This window comes from Neoarius graeffei, chromosome 14 (genome assembly GCF_027579695.1).
Source record: "Neoarius graeffei isolate fNeoGra1 chromosome 14, fNeoGra1.pri, whole genome shotgun sequence".
Lineage (NCBI taxonomy): Eukaryota > Metazoa > Chordata > Actinopteri > Siluriformes > Ariidae > Neoarius > Neoarius graeffei.
In genome coordinates this window covers 58411234-58429443 of record NC_083582.1, presented here as the reverse complement: position 1 = coordinate 58429443, position 18210 = coordinate 58411234, and the positions used below count along the sequence as shown (strand labels likewise).

The window sequence follows — 18210 nt, the reverse complement described above, 5'->3', positions numbered from 1 at the left end:
ATGCTCAAGCAATATCAAACGAGCAAGAGTGTGGTTATACTGAATATCAGCATGCTGTGATTTTGGCCGTAGACAGAAGCACCCGGGGGGATGTCATAAGTAATCACAATTAAGTTGAGTGACATTTCAGACACAGTATGGCCCAAATGTACTTTTTTTTTAAATTTTTGCTCTCATATCAGAAATAGATTCACACTTATTTTACAGCACATCTACTTATTAATAAGCCACACTTATTTCACAGTACGTCTACTTGCTGGCTAGCTCGCTTACATTGATTTGTATGTTCCTATTAAAAGTTCTTCTAGTAAAATTAGCATCCCTTTTTCCTTTTCATCTTCATCTGACAAGCTTTCATATTTTAAGTCAAAAGTTGTATTCCTGAAAAGTATTGTTTGGCATGTGTGCTAATAATGTCCCTAACACTACTGTAGTAACAGTTTGATACTAGGAAGTGGAATTTTACGTGGCAAACACAGACAAGTGGAGTGATACACACAGTGAAATGACCCTGTGCAGTTATAGGAAATGTAAGCACTCTTGTAATGCCACTTGACCAATCAAACTGGTGGACCAGAATTAACTATCGTACAAAACTATATTTAATAAACCATATGATTAAAAGAAATGTATCCTAAATCCAAATGAGTGTTGTGATAATCTTGGCAGTATGCTGCTCAGAGAACATAGCGTGTGTGGAGTAAGAGGACATGATCTTTTTTATTTGTACATTTTAACTGTCATTTCCATTTTCTGGTACAATCTATTTCATTATTATTTATTACAATAGCATGATAATGCCACAGACTTTAATCTTAAAATGTTTATTACTTTCACATAGCAACTTACTTTTACATTCTTCCTAACTAGGAGATTAAAAATATCCCTGTCATTCTCATTATCCTGGATGACTAAGCTGGGTGGTTGAGAGTGAGAGTTATAGCTCAGTACAGCAATCACTGTTGTGAAACAGATTATCTGCTTCATCCACTCCTGTATTCCTGAACCACCTGCTTTACCCTAACAACTCCTGCTAAAGGAGACCATGTGCTCAGCTCCAGCTCTTTACTCGTTTTTCAGTGTTTTATTTCTATTGGGGTGGAGGGATGAAGAGCAAGACAAAGCAAGACATTTGGATGTCCATAAGTATAGCAGGCAAGGATGGGAAGAGCAGAGGTTTGAGAATGTTTTAAGTTCGTATGGAGTGTCAGCAAGGACGAAACACACAGACATAGAGAATCAAATTATTAATGGAATTGAATATTGTTGGAGTGCTGAAAGTCTTATAAGTTGGGCTTTTTTTCTCTCCTTATTGAGCTTTCTCTCTCCTCCTTTGGGATGTTGGGTGTTTATCAGTTTAAGCAGAGAGCTTATAAGTTCTGACTGTTGGTGATCCATTTCATGGTGTGCTGGAGATCATAGGGTACAGAGTGTGATAGTGAGTGAAATCCTTTCAATTGACTATAAAGAACTAGAGTGGTGTAAATATACCCAGTGTGTCATCTTCTCTTTTTAAAGGTGTCTATAGTTCCTTTTGCACAGTCTGTTCAAGGCAGAAGTCTTACACCTTTCATTTATCTCACATCCTGTATAAAATGTCCAAATGCAGAATGAGGGGGTGTGTTGTTCTGACTCTGTGTAGGAACAATTGCTCCTTTTCTTCACTTTCTCCTCCAACATATTTCTGATCCACAAATATGTTGCTTGCACAAGTCTCTGCACTCCACTCTTCCTCATTACCTTTCTCTCTCTCTCTCTCTCTCTCTCTCTCTCTCTCTCTCTCTACTTGCAAGCACAGTTTTCTGTGACACTTTTTTATGCTCAGGGAATTCATATTTCCTATGCATACATAAGTCACCCTAGACATCGACACTCCAGCTCACAACATAAAAACACACAGGCATGGCTTCATGCCAGCTTTATTTGGTTCAGTATAAATCACTAAAGCCGGAATATTGAAGTACCTTATTTACACCAATATTATGGAAAACCTGTGTAAAAAGGGCTTATGAAAAGCACTCCATCCTTACTTGCAAATTCATAATAATTTAGAATGAAAAATTATATAGGTTAGGGTTTGTGAATCTGTACATTTTGTTCACTTCACCTAGATCCAGTAAGGATCTGAATGAATATTTTGGATGTTCTGTATGTTTATAAATACTGGAGTTGAGCACAAATTGGGAAATGATTGTGGTCCAGGTAATTGCATTATTGTATATGAATTTATTCTTTATTTTGATTGACAGAGACATATAAACTTGGTTGCATTTAGTGTATAATCTTCTACTCTGCTTTTATTCATTCTGGAGCACCAAGGCAGGTTCCTTTGGAACTAACAGAGGCCATGAATCGGTCATCCTATTCAGGATAAAAATCATTCAAGCACTAATACTTTACTGAGGATAAGAATTACAAAATATTCAGATATTGCCCTCTACTGAGGGTGAGAATTGTTCAGGGTCCTGATATTGTACTCTACTGAGGATAAGAATAACTCAGATGTTTAATACTGTATTGTACTTGAACTCACCACAGAGCTATTGGGCTACGATACAGTAAGATTAAATGTGTAAAGTCTGGGAGGAAGATGGTGAAATGAATGTCAATGCTTCACAAATTGCAATGGTGAAACTGTAAATGATACACTGTGGATAATGTGTTCAAGAACCACTGGTCTGTTATCAAGCTGCTCCAGTTTTAGAACCATCATTGGTCATGTGATTTCAGAACCCTGGGATGCATGGCAATTCTGGTTAAACCTATGAACCTGAAGCTATTTTCAGGGTAATTTCATGACCTTTACTTTTAAACTGTTTTGGTCAGGGATAAGCCATACATGCTGTATCTGGGTTTTTGTTGTTGTTGTTGTTGTTTGGTTGTTGTTTTTTTAGCCAAACAGTCAAGGCTATCCAGGTTATACATCATGTGAGATGAAAATACTTGCACATTTTTCACATTACCCTTTATATTAAGGGGTGAAAATGATTGTGTTTTCCAAACCCCATTTCCAGAAAAGTTGGAATTGTAGTAAACCCCGATGTGGGTGGAGCCCAGAAGCATGGCAGGCGAGAGTTCGTGTTTACACAAACACACTTTTATTGAGCTTTTCAGCTTGCTTGCTTTCTTTCTTTCACACACTCACTCACTCACTCACTCACTCATTCACACAAGTGCTGTGGTCGGGGGCCTTCTTCTCTCCTTTCCCCCTCCCTTTATATTCCATCCCTGCAACACACACACACACAAATTGACATCAGGTGTAATGACCTAGCCACTTACCTTCCCCGACCCCACCCTCCATTCACAGACTGCTGCTTGGCCACACCCCTGCTGCCACATACCCCCACCGCCCGACTCAGGCCGGGGAGCCGTCTGGCCTGAAGCTGACTCCCCCCCCGACGGGACAGGAAGTCCGCCACCACCATCTGTGCCCCCGGCCTGTGGATCACCTCGAACTTGAATGGCTGGAGAACAAGATACCAACAGGTGATCCACGCATTGGCATCCTTCATGCGGTAGAGCCACTGGAGGGGCACGTGGTCCAAACAGAGAGTGAAAGGGCGCCCCAGCAGGTAGTATCGGAGGGCAAGGACCGCCCACTTGATGGCGAGACACTCCTTTTCAATTATGCTGTACTTGCTCTTGCACATCGACAGCTTTCGGCTGATGTACAGCACTGGGCGCTCCTCACCCTCCACCTCCTGGGACAAAACGGCCCCCAGCCCCCTGTCCGATGCATCAGTCTGCAAAATAAAGGGGAGAGAGAAGTCAGGGGAGTGTAAAAGTGGCCCCCCACACAGTGCAGCTTTTACCTCAGAGAAGGCCTGTTGGCATTCCTCCATCCACTGGACTGGATCTGGAGCCCCCTTTTTAGTGAGGTCGGTTAGTGGGCTGGTGACGTCCGAATAGTTAGGTATAAACCTACGATAATAGCCAGCCAGCCCCAAGAACCGCCTCACCTCCTTTTTGGTCTTGGGCCTCGGGCAGGCCGCAATCGCTGCAGTCTTGTTAATTTGGGGACGCACCTGCCCATGACCCAAGTGGAACCCCAGATACCATACTTCCACCCGCCCAATCGCACACTTCTTTGGGTTAGCTGTGAGGCCCACTCGCCTCAGCGACTTTAGAACAGCCCTCAGGTGTTCCAAGTGCCGCGGCCAATCATGACTGTAGATGATTATGTCATCTAGATAGGTGGCCGCATAGGCAGCATGAGGGCGGAGGACCCTGTCCATAAGCCGCTGGAACATAGCGGGCACCCCAAACAACCCAAATGGGAGCGAGACAAATTGGTGTAACCCAAACAGTGTGGAAAAGGCCGTTTTCTCTCAGGATAGAGGAGTCAAGGGGATCTGCCAATATCCCTTGGTGAGATCCAGTGTTGAATAAAAGTGAGCAGCACCTAACCGATCAAGCAACTCATCAATGCAAGGCATTGGGTCCGCGTCAAATTTAGACACCGCGTTGACCTTTCTATAGTCCACACAGAACCGAACCGACCCATCAGTCTTGGGAACCAGGACCACTGGGCTGCTCCAGTCGCTGTGGGACTCCTTGATTATGCTCATTTCGAGCATGGCCTTGAGTTCATCCCGAACCACCTTTTTCTTGTGTTCGGGCAAGCGGTAAGGGCGGCTATGCACTACCACCCCCGGGGGCGTTTCGATGTGGTGTTCTATGAGGTGGGTACGGCCCGGAAGGGGCGAGAACATGTCGGAAAATTCCTTCTGCAACCTGGCTGCCTCCGTGAGTTGGGTCGGCGAGAAGTGGTCTCCACAAGGGACTGGAGCGGCCTGCGATGTTATCCTTTTTACCTCTGGCCCCAGCTCCGCCTTCTCTGGGACTACCGACGCCACAGGGACCCCCTCATTCCAGCGTTTTAAAAGGTTGAGGTGGTAGACTTGCAGTGCCCCGCCCCTATCCGTTCGCTTTACCTCACAGTCAACGTCCCTGACTCGCCGTGTGACCTCAAAGGGCCCTTGCCACTTGGTGACTAATTTAGAACTCAATGTGGGCAATAATACAAGTACAGTGGTGCTTAAAAGTTTGTGAACCCTTTAGAATTTTCTATATTTCTGCAAAAATATGGCATAAAACATCCTCAGATTTTCACACAAGTCCTAAAAGTAGATAAAGAGAACCCAGTTAAACAAATGAGACAAAAATATTACACTTGGTCATTTATTTATTGAGGAAAATGATCCAATATTACATATCTGTGAGTGGCAAAAGTATGTGAACCTTTGCTTTCAGTATCTGGTGTGACCCCCTTGTGCAGCAATAACTGCAACTAAATGTTTGCGGTAACTGTTGATCAGTCCTGCACACCGGCTTGGAGGAATTTTAGCCCATTCCTCCATACAGAACAGCTTCAACTCTGGGATGTTGGTGGGTTTCCTCACATGAACTGCTCACTTCAGGTCCTTCCACAACGTTTTGATTAGATTAAGGTCAGGACTTTGACTTGGCCATTCCAAAACATGAACTTTATTCTTCTTTAACCATTCTTTGGTAGAACGACTTGTGTGCTTAGGGTCGTTGTCTTGCTGCATGACCCACCTTCTCTTGAAATTCAGTTCGTGGACAGATGTCCTGACATTTTCCTTTAGAATTCCCTGGTATAATTCAGAATTCATTGCTCCATCAATGATGGCAAGCCGTCCTGGCCCAGATGCAGCAAAACAGGCCCAAAACACGATACTACCACCACCATGTTTCACAGATGGGATAAGGTTGTTATGCTGGAATGCAGTGTTTTCCTTTCTCCAAACTTAACGCTTCTCATTTAAACCAAATTGTTCAATTTTGGGCTCAGCCATCCACAAAACATTTTTCCAATAGCCTTCTGGCTTGTCCATGTGATCTTTAGCAAACTGCAGACAAGCAGCAAGTTTTTTTGGAGAGCAGTGGCTTTCTCCTTGCAACCCTGCCATGCACACCATCGTTGTTCAGTGTTCTTCTGATGCTGGACTCATGAACATTAACATTAGCCAATGTGAGAGAGGCCTTCAGTTGCTTAGAAGTTACCCTGGGGTCCTTTGTGACCTTGCCAACTATTACACACCTTGCTCTTGGAGTGATCTTTGTTGGTCGACCACTCCTGGGGAGGGTAACAATGGCCTTGAATTTCCTCCATTTGTACACAATCTGTCTGACTGTGGATTGGTGGAGTCCAAACTCTTTAGAGATGGTTTTGTAACCTTTTCCAGCCTGATGAGCATCAACAACGCTTTTTCTGAGGTCCTCAGAAATCTCCTTTGTTCGTGCCATGATACACTTGCACAAACATGTGTTGTGAAGATCAGACTTTGATAGATCCCTGTTCTTTAAATAAAACAGGGTGCCCACTCACACCTGATTTGTCATCCAATTGATTGAAAACACCTGACTCTAATTTCACCTTCAAATTAACTGCTAATCCTAGAGGTTCACATACTTTTGCCAGTCACAGATATGTAATATTGGATCATTTTCCTCAATAAATAAATGACCAAGTATCATATTTTTGTCTAATTTGTTTAACTGGGTTCTCTTTATCTACTTTTAGGACTTGTGTGAAAATCTGAGGATGTTTTGGGTCATATTTATGCAGAAATATAGAAAATTCTAAAGGGTTCACAAACTTTCAAGCACCACTGTACTTTTTCTCCCGGCGTGAATTCTCTAAGGCGCATGCCCCTGTCATACAGCCAGCTTTGACGTTCTTGTGCCTGTCATAAATTCTCCTGGGTTAATTGCGTGAGGGTGTGGAGTTTTGTGAGCAGGTCAAGCACGTACTGGATTTCATTTTTACTCGGTGAAGGTCCCTCCTCCCAATTTTCCCGTAGCACATCAAGAATGCCACGTGGCTTACACCCATATAATAATTCAAAGGGAGAAAACCCTGTGGAGGCTTGTGGGACCTCTCGTACTGCGAACAACAGGGGTTCGAGCCATTTATTCCAATTACGCGCATCTTCACTAACAAATTTCTGGATTATGTTTTTGAGTGTCTGGTTGAATCGCTCTACTAATTCATCCGTTTGTGGGTGATATACATTGGTGCGGATGGACTTAATCCCCAGTTACCCATACAGCTCGCGCAGTGTGCGTGACATAAACGAGGTGCCTTGGTCTGTCAGGATTTCTTTCGGAATCCCGACCCGGGAGATAACGCGGAAGAGCGCTTCCGCAATACTGCGTGCTGAGATATTGCGGAGAGGCACTGCCTCCGGATATCATGTTGCATAGTCCACCAGAACTAAAATAAAGCGATATCCCTGTGCTGACCGATCTAATGGCCCAACGAGATCCATCCCAATTCGCTCAAACGGGGTCTCGATTAGAGGAAGAGGGCGCAACGGCGCTTTTGGAGTGGCCGTGGGATTTACTAATTGGCATTCACGGCACGCCGCACACCACCGAAGGACATCCCCGCAAATTCCAGGCCAATAGAACCGGGCCATTATTCGGGCTAGTGTTTTGTCTTGCCCCAAGTGTCCAGCCATGGGATTAAAGTGAGCCGCATGGAATACGAGTTCCCTACAGCTCTTTGGGATTAACAACTGGGTTACTCGTTCCTTGGTTTGAGTGTCCTGCGTCACCTCGGTACAATCTATCTTTAATAATGGCAAAATAGGGGAAGGTTGGTGCCATGCTTGGCTGAAGAGTTTGACCATCGATTACTCTCACTTGGTCAAACGCATGCCGCAGAGTCTCGTCTCGCGACTGCTCTAACGGGAAATCCCCAAGAGAATCCCCAAGAGAGGGAGGAGGAGCAGGCTGCTCCTCACTCTGACACGGTGTTGATGTGGACGGCTCTGTGACAGCTTCTCCAGCCAATGCCACACCAGGATCTTCCCATGACCTACTAGGGCAGGACCCACTGCGTGTTAAATACTCCATTAATTCTTTAAATCCCAGCCAATCAGTACCCAAGATCAACGAGTGGGTAAGATGAGGATTAACCACCGCCTTCATCTTATGTGTTTGGCCCCGGAATAGAATATGGACAGACACTAGAGGGTAATGATGAACATCCCCATGCACACACAACACTTTCACCGCTTGTGCTCCCCCCAATGCCTCACCTTGCACCAGGCATTGGTGAATTGAGGTCTGATTACAACCGGAATCCACCAAAGCGTGATATGTACCCCCTTGAATACTCACCGGTACGCGATACACTCAGGCCCAATCGGGGGCGGTTCCTGGCACGTCGGGGATCTGGATGACAGCCCCCACCTCCCTTGCGGGGCTCTGATTCGGGAGATGCTCCGATTCCCCGCTGCGCCAGCACACCGGCCCAGGCTTTCCCTCTGCACTGGTGTTATGGGTGTCACTCACCTGAGGGTGAGACAACACAGACACAGAAGAGGGAGATGGGAGGACACCACGGGTGCGATGGGCCAGCTGGGGAGGAGCCAGCCGCCACCTTCGTGGCAGGGGAACAGGGTGGAGAGGGGGACCAGAGAGAGAGAGGGAGAGAGAGGGAAGAGAAGTGAGAGGAGGTGCCTCGTCTGCCTGCCGTCAGAGCCGCCTCCAGATGGTCCTCCACCAGCTCAATGGCTCGTTCCAGCGATGCCGGGCGGTGACACTGGACCCATTCCGACGTTCCTTCCGGAAGTTGAGAGATAAACTGCTCCAGTGCCACCAGATCGATGATCTCCTCTGCGTCGCTGTCTTCCGCCCTCAGCCACCGCCGGCAGGCATCCCGGAGTTGCTGGCCGAATGCAAACAGCCGGCCGACCTCCTCCAGTGTTAGTGTCCGGAAGCGCTGATGGTGTTGCTCCGGGGAGCGGCCGAGACGCTGCAGGATGGCTTTCCTCAGGTCCGCAAAAACCAGCCGGCTGTCCGCAGGGAGCTGCTGCACTGCGAGCTGTGCCTCGCCAGTCAGGAGAGGGAGGAGGCATGCCGCATGCTGCTCTAGCGGCCACCCCCACGCCTTGGCTGTTTGCTCAAAGAGAGCGAGGAACGCTTCCGGATCGTCCTGCGGTCCCATCTTCGTGAGGGTGGCGGCAGCGGTGGCCGGCGGCCCTGCTGACGTGAGCCGGTGCCGGAACGCCTGGCGATCTTCCTGCTGGGCCAGCATCAAGGCTTCAAAGCGCTGCTGCTGCTCCTTCTGCAGGGTGATCAGCTCTTGATGCTGGTTCTGCTGGGCGGTAGTGAGGGCCAGGATGAGCTCTTTGAATGGGGAGGACTCCATGGGACGGTTTCCTTCTGTGCGGCCTGGGTTTCAGCACCACTGTAGTAAACCCCGATGTGGGTGGAGCCCAGAAGCATGGCAGGCGAGAGTTCGTGTTTACACAAACACACTTTTGTTGAGCTTTTCAGCTTGCTTGCTTTCTTTCTTTCATGCACTCGCTCACTCACTCATTCACACAAGTGCTGTGGTCGGGGGCCTTCTTCTCTCCTTTCCCCCTCCCTTTATACTCCATCCCTGCAACAAACACACACACACACACAAATTGACATCAGGTGTAATGACCTAGCCACTTACCTTCCCCGACCCCGCCCTCCATTCACAGACTGCTGCTTGGCCACGCCCCCACTGCCACAGGGATATTTTCCAAAATGCAATAAAAACAAAAATTTGTGATTTGTTAATTCATGTGACCCTTTATTCAACTGAGAAATGTACAAAGAAAAGATTTTCAATATTTTTACTGAGCAACTTAGTTGCATTTTGTAAATATAAACAAACTTAGAATTTAATGCCTGCAACGCACTCAAAAAAAAAGAGGCATTATTACCATTGTGTTACATCACCTTTCCTTTTAATAACACTTTTTAATCGTATGGGAACTGGAGACACTAATTGTTGCATTTTTGCAATTGGAACTTTTATCCATTCTTGCTTGATACAAGACTTCAGCTGCTCAACAGTCCATGGTCGCCATCATCTGATTTTCCTCTTCATGACACACCATAGATTCTCAATAGAAGAAGAAGAAACCTTTATTCGTCACATGCACACTTCAAGCACAGTGAAATTCATCCTCTGCATTTAACCCATCTGAAGCAGTGAACACACGCACACACTCAGAGCAGTGGGCAGCCACACCAAAGCGCCCGGGGAGCAGTCAGGGGTCAGGTACCTTGCTCAAGGGCACCTCAGCCCAAGGCCGCCCCACGTTAACCTAACTGCATGTCTTTGGACTGCGAGGGAAACCGGAGCACCCGGAGGAAACCCACGCAGACACGAGGAGAACATGCAAACTCCACACAGAAAGGCCCTCGCCGGCATCAATGGTGCCTTCACACACATGCAATTCACCCATGCCATGGGCACTGATGCTCCTCCATACCATCACAGATGCTGGCTTTTACATGTACTCAAGGTCATGGATTTTCATAGGACTATAACCTGACAGCTGATGATTGAGAAATATTACCATTATCAACATATAAGTATAAAATAAGTGCTGTCGGGTGATGTTTGTTTTGCCTGGCAACACTTCTCATCTCATTATCTCTAGCCGCTGTATCCTTCTACAGGGTCGCAGGCAAGCTGGAGCCTATCCCAGCTGACTACGGGCGAAAGGCGGGGTACACCCTGGACAAGTCGCCAGGTCATCACAGGGCTGACACATAGACACAGACAACCATTCACACTCACATTCACACCTACGGTCAATTTAGAGTCACCAATTAGCCTAACCTGCATGTCTTTGGACTGTGGGGGAAACCGGAGCACCCGGAGGAAACCCACGCGGACACGGGGAGAACATGCAAACTCCACACAGAAAGGCCCTCGCCGGCCCCGGGGCTCGAACCCAGGACCTTCTTGCTGTGAGGCGACAGCGCTAACCACTACACCACCGTCCTGGCAACACTTGTTTAAATATTTTAGTTCTCTTTGTTCACGTCAGTTAAATGCTTAGGTCTGTGTGTTTGACTTTACTAAACCTTTGTTATTGGCCTGCTGACTTTATTTTATTAAAGAAATAAGCAAGTTTATGTTTTTGGACTTGGCCTTTGGAGCTTGCCTTTGATGCTCTCTTTGTGTCTCACCTGACCATTGCCCTTTTTTTTATTCTTTTTGCCTTTCAATCTGGATTTGTCTGCCAGTTTGCCTCAATAAACTCTGTTCTGCTTTTATATCTGTCTGTCGCCTGGATACCTAACACATAAGAAGATTAGGCTACAAATGTGGAGACAGGCAGGCCTTTGCTTACTTTTGCTTGTCAGCTCAGGATGATCTAAGAACTGGTGAAAGTAACTCCAGCTAAGATTATATAATGATAATGTTTTTACAGATACATTTGGCAGCCATTGGACTTACTAGTTAAATAAATGTGATGTAATGGGTTTTCATTGATAATTTTCATTAAAAAATTATACGAATGTATGACTGTCATACTGTGAGTTTTTGGTATGCTCCATCTTTAGTTTGATAAAATCCATATACACTCCTCAGTGTCTGGAACTGCAAGTTTAATGGACAAGAATGAATTTCTAATCTCAGTGTCTCTCAATGCATAATATTACAAAGTAAATGGGCTTTGAGCAAAAAACAGGAGCCCTTGCAGACATTCACTTTGATTATGTGAGTTGCTCAATCTAGACTTGTAAAGGCATCAAGGATAATTAGCAAGGGAGCATGTTTGGAATGACACTCGCCCAAAGGCATCAATCACTGGTCAAGGAGACTCACTTCCCTGCTGCATACCAGATGTGTAATCACATAATTCTTTTAGCACACATGCGAGAATAATAAACAAATTCACGCACACACAGTTATCCTCCATACACAAATATTTCCAGGGAATTGTTGCAGGCTGAAATTATAATGCAAATTATCTTTAATCCTTCCATCACTTCACAGCTCATTATTACTTCCTTATTAATATCTGTCCTCAGGCTGTAATATACACGGGTGTGTATATGTGTGCGTGTATATGTGTGTGTGTGTGTGTGTGTGTGTTTTCTCTTTGCAAACACAGCAGTTGTTTCACTTTGTTAATACAAGTAATGTACAGTTAGTGTCAGTGCCAGTGTTCATCTAGCTGTATGAATATGAAGACTCAGCATCCACAGACAGTGAACATATATGATTATGATTTTAAAGACTCACTATTACAACTCGGGCGGCACGGTGGTGTAGTGGTTAGCGCTGTCGCCTCACAGCAAGAAGGTCCAGGTTCGAGCCCCATGGCCGACGAGGGCCTTTCTGTGCGGAGTTTGCATGTTCTCCCCGTGTCCGCGTGGGTTTCCTCCGGGTGCTCCGGTTTCTCCCACCGTCCAAAGACATGCAGGTTAGGTTAACTGGTGACTCTAAATTGACCGTAGGTGTGAATGTGAGTGTGAATGGTTGTCTGTGTCTATGTGTCAGCCCTGTGATGACCTGGCGACTTGTCCAGGGTGTACCCCGCCTTTCGTCCGTAGTCAGCTGGGATAGGCTGCGACCCTGTAGAACAGGATAAAGCGGCTAGAGATAATGAGATGATGAGATGAGACTATTACAACTCCAAATCAGAAAAAGTTTGGGACAGTATGGAAAATGCACATTTAAAAAAAGAAAACAGTGATTTCTAAATTTACTTTGACTTGTATTTCATTGCAGACTGTATTAACCCAAGATGTTTCATGTTTTGTTTGATCAACTTCATTTAATTTCTTAATAATCAACCATTCCTGCATTTTAGGTCTGCAACACATTCCAAAAAAAAGTTGGGACTGAGAAATTTAAGGCTAGTAATGAGGTAAAACAAATAACGATGTGATTTGAAACAGGTGATGTCAACAGGTGATTGTAATCATGATTTGGTGCAAAATCTGTGTCCAGGAAAGGCCTCATCTTTGAGGAGCAAACATGGGCCAAGGATCTTCAGTTTTTCAACAAATGTGTGAGAAAATTATTGAAATGCTTAAAAACAATGTTCCTCAAAGAAAGACAGTAAGGGATTTGGATATATCACCTTCTCTGTTGCATAATATCATTAAATGACCATAAAAGGTAAGGGCAATGGCACAAGCCTAAGCTGAACACCCATGATCTCCACTCCCTCAGACAGCACTGCATCAAGAACCGTCATTCATCTATGGCTGATATAACCACATGGGCTCAGGATTACTTTGGCAAACCTTTGTCAAGCTACAATACAGAGTTACAGCCACAAATGGCCTGATGTTAACTGTGTCCAGAAGCACCGTTGACTTCTCTGGGCTCTGAAGCATCTGGGATAGGCCATCTCACAGTGGTTACACATATACCCTGTCCACACTAGGGATTTTGTACCGATACAATACTACTTTCGTACCGCAACATCTGTCCACACTAGCAACTATACCGGTACTGTAGCGGTATAACTGTATCGGTACGAAACCCACAAATGTATGGGTTTCGTACCGGTACAGTATCGGTACTGTAGCGCTTCGCTGTAGTGTGGACAGATGAAGCGGTTCTGTATCGATACAAATATAATGCGCATGTGCAAAGTCACACACCTCAATCGATGTCTTTGCTGAATAAAATAGTGAAGAACGGAGATTCGTTTTCTTTGTTTCTTTCTCAACTGCCTCACGCGTTTTATACGATTTGACTGAATAAATGACCACCAGAAATACAGACTGTACACTGACAACAAAAAGCACACACACGTTGTTTCATCTGGCATATTCTCGGAAGGAAGTTACTCGGTAACCATGGAAACATTTCGCGCACGCGCATTTCAACTACCGTGAAAGAAAACCGCAAACATTTCTCGCTAGTGTGGACAGATGCACTAAACTGTACCGGTATACTTTGTATCGATACAGTTATACCACTATCGTACCGGTATATATGTGAACACAACAATACTGTAGTCAGATGAATCAGTTTTCCAGATCCTTTTTTTTGTTTTCCAAGAAATGGACACCATGTGCTCTGGACCAAAGACAAAAAGAACCACCCAGACTGTTTCCGGCAACAAGTCCAAAAGCCAGGGTCTATCATGATATGGAGTTGCGTCAGTGCCCTTGGTAACTTACACTTCTGTGATGACAGCATTAATGCAGAAAAGTACGCTGAGATTTGAAGCAACACATGCTGTTTTCAAGATGAGATGTTTTCCAGGGATATTTTAACAAGACAATGCAAAACCACATTCTGCACATATTACAAAAGCATGACTGTAGAAGAAGAGGGTGTCTGTCCCCAATGTGAGGTGAATTTTGAAATGGAAAAATGACAACAACCCGTAGTGTTGCAAACCTTCAAACCAGTATGCAGGAAGAATGGGAGAAAGTAACACCTGAAACGCTTCATCACTTGGTGTCTTTCATCCCTAAATAGCTTTTAAGTGTTGCGAGAAGGAACAGAAACCTTACAAAGTGGTAAACGCTTTACCATCCCATTTTTTTAATGTGTTGCAAGAATCAAAATTGAAGTGTTTATTTTGAAAAACAAAATTCACAAGGTAAAATGTGCTGTTATAGTCTTGTTTTGAGTACAATACAGGTCAAAGTTTATTTACAAATCATTGTTTTCAGTTTTAATTTAAATTTCAACATACTGTCCCAACTTTTTCTGATTTGGGGTTATAGAATTATAAAGTAATTCAAGCACGCTGGTATATGTATGGTAATGATAATGAAGTAAAGATGGATAGACTATTAATCCTTTGGTTTAGATAAGTTGTGTTAAGTTTCTATAGACCCTTCCCACTCACGTGACCTTCGTAAACGCGACCGCCATTTTGGACATGAAGAAATAACGGTTTATGGCACAGACCCTTTCGGTTCTTGCTCATCTAGCTGCTACAATGACTGCTTAGACTGCAACAATAATACCTAACACACATTTAAGTATCCGTTGTAAAGACGTGAAACTCGTTGAGTGACGAGTGTGTTCATTGATAAGCTAACACAATCTAAAAGTAGACATACCATCACACTGCCCTGGCGCTGTGTACAGTTTACCTTCTATGGTTGTGCACTCACTATTTGCCATTACTTTCTCCAACCCAGTGTTCGAACTATGCCGATATTTTCGGGGGGTCCCTTTTTTTCCCTTGGGGGGGGGGTGCTTGCGCTTGCGCTTGTCTCAGAGCGCGGATCTCCAAACACATGAGAAGCCTATCTTACGCACATATCACGCGGACTCCACACACGCATCGCGTCTGAAGTCATAACTCATCAGGAGAAATCGTGTCCGCATTGGCATGTTCAAAAAACAACCTCGCGTCAACAATGATACCACACGCAAGAAAAAAAAAAAACAGTCAGGCTACTCAACACATCTGATCCACAGCAGCACCAAAGCATCACTGGAAATCATGTCAACAACCAATCTTCCATTTCAACACGCGTCAACAAACAAATGGCACCACAAACATGAACGAATTGGTCAGGCTACCGATTCCAAACCCACAGCAGACGAATAATTAAATGCATCTTACCTTAAAGCAGAATCGACCACAAAGGCCTGGGCTCTTCTTCCTTGGCTGTTGGTCCCGAAACCCATGACATGGACAGGCGATGACCTGATTTAATCCATGATGTGATGAAGGGTGCTGGGTCAAATCGCTCCAGTGGGGGCCCATTTAAATCCACAAAAAGTAGTGATGACAGGCTTTTCTCACACAGTCTGTTGCGGGTTTTGCTCATCCTGCTGCATGCTGACAGCGGGCCCGGCATTCCCAGCAGGTGCAGTGATGGTGGTTGCGGACGGTTGTCCACTGTCATCTGCTGAAGAACCATCTTGCTGCTCCTTGGAATTTTTATTTTTCTTAACAAATCCAAAACTCGAAAGAGTACCTTGTTTTCTTTTCGACATGGCTAACGCTGAAGACTAGCACTCGCATGATCTGAAGATGCACCGAATGATAAACACTTTCTCAACCTACTGCCACACCCACTACAAACATTGTAGCAAAACAACCGTGGGAAAGAGGGGCAACTACAGAAACATGGATAGAAGTCGTGGGAAAATTCTGGGGACACAAACTAGTAGAAAGGAAGTGTGTTGGCACTGTTGGCACACTTCCTTTCTACTAGTTTGTGTCCCCAACCTGGCAGCAGCAGTCGTTGTCATATCGGTTTATCTTTGATGTAAACACAACACTTCGGATATGCAAATGCTTCCCATTACACATGATTGCTATGTCAATAAACATCATTTTGCCAATATTTTAGAGACCATCCATCTTCTCCGTCGGTCAGCATCTGTCGGGATCCGATAAAATGATAAATCTTGCCTTGTGTGTTGATGGTTACTACATCCAGGTGCACAACAATATAATGGCATGATGGAAGTCTTGCTGAAAGTAAAAACTTTCTTTGGTGGCTATATTCCTTTCGATGCTTCGCCGTCGTTCCTCGTTGTTGGCTGTGGTAGACTACTGGTAGTTCATGTCCAAAATGGCAGCCGCATTTGTCGTGATGTCACGTGGGATGGGTCCATACAGTGGTGCTTGAAGGTTTGTGAACCCTTTAGGATATTCTATATTTCTGTATAAATATGACAAAAAACATTGTCAGATTTCACACAAGTCCTAGAAGTAGATAAAGAGAACCCAATTAAACAAATGAGACAAAAATAATATACTTGGTCATTTATTCATTCAGGAAAATGATCCAATATTACATATCTGTGAGTGGCAAAAGTATGTGAAGCTTTGCTTTCAGTATCTAGTGTTGACCTCCTTGTGCAGCAATAACTACAACTAAATGTTTCTGGTAACTGTTGATCAGTCCTGCATATCAGTTTGGAGGACTTTTATCCCGTTCCTCCAAAGAGAAGAGCTTCAGCTCTGGGATGTTGATGGGTTTCTTCACATGAACTGCTCACACAACATTTCGATTGGATTAACATCAGGATGTTGACTTGACCATTCCAAAACATTCATTTTATTCTTATTTAACCATTCTTTGGTAGAATGACTTGTGGGCTTAGGCTCACTGTCTTGCTGCATGACCCAATTTCACTTGAGATTTAGTTGACGGACAGAGGTCCTGAAATTTTCCTTTAAAATTCAATGGAATAATTCAGAATCCTTTGTTCCATTAATGACGGCAAGCCTTTCTGACCCAGATGCAGCACTACATGCCCAGACCTTTATCTACCACCTCCATGTTTCACATATAGGATTAGGTTCTTATGCTGAAATGCAGTGTTTTCCTTTCTCCAAACATAATGCTTCCCGTTTAAACCAAAAAGTTCACAGTCAAAACTTTTAATGGACTCATGAAGGAACGGCCATATTGTTATAATTATTATAGCTATGTTTATATGCAATATGAATTGTGAATGTAAAACAACACATAATACTGCTAATAGAAAAGTTCATTTTCAGCATGAATAGATTCTGACTCATTTTTGCTGTGTCTTTTAATAACAGGAGTACAGTTAACTTTCATTCAGTGTCTTTTGTAGACATCTAACTATAGTGAATTTTGGGCTTCATACAGTGCTGTACATGCTGTAGGTTTAATAATCTTTTTTTTTTAAAGTAATGTCTCACTTTGCTTATAGCTCACATATACAACTTATAATTGGTTATAAATGTGGTATAATGTGACTCACAAATAATTTACACTCTTTAAGGCCAAGTATATAATATGTGTTGCATTCTGTTTCTTGATGCTATGCTACAATAAATTTAAAAAGAGGCATGCTATTTCTGTTGAATTGAAGAAATTTATAAAAATTACAAAAAAAAAACATCCTGGACAGACATCAGTCTGTTCTTTCTTTCTTTCTTTCTTTCTTTCTTTCTTTCTTTCTTTCTTTCTTTCTTTCTTTCTTTCTGCAATTGGTAACTAGCTACAGCTAATTCTCAAAGCATATTTGACATTGCTCTCTCTCTCTCTCTCTCTCTCTCTCTCTCTCTCTCTCTCTCTCATATTATTGTCCTACACACACTAGAGGATATGTTTGTTTTGCTGAATGGCCTCCCTGTAGGATTTCTGTAATTGATCAAGGTTGTGTTAGCTTTAAGTCTGAAGGAGGACAATCTCTACCTATGTGGTCAACCTCGGCAAATTACTCTCTAGGCAAAAAACTTGGAAAGGTGTCGGTCTGAGTAGCAATTTACTGCATGTACAGGTCTGTATGAAAGCAATATTTTTTTCTTAATATTGTTCTTAGATTATTTATTTATTAATTTATTTGTTTATTTTTTTATTTATTGGTTGGCTGGATGGGTTATTTTTTATTTATTTATTTTTAACAGGGAAGCATGCTGTAACTACATTTTTTGGGACTCTGTTAAGGATGCCCCCCCGCCATTATTATTAAAGTGC

At 43.9% G+C, this 18210-nt stretch overlaps 1 protein-coding gene across 3 annotated transcripts in view; it reads left to right on the top strand.

Moving 5' to 3' along the window:
- LOC132898496 (cadherin-18) overlaps positions 1-18210 on the top strand; it is a 298900-nt gene that overhangs the window by 230924 nt on the left and 49766 nt on the right. The window lies entirely within an intron of this gene.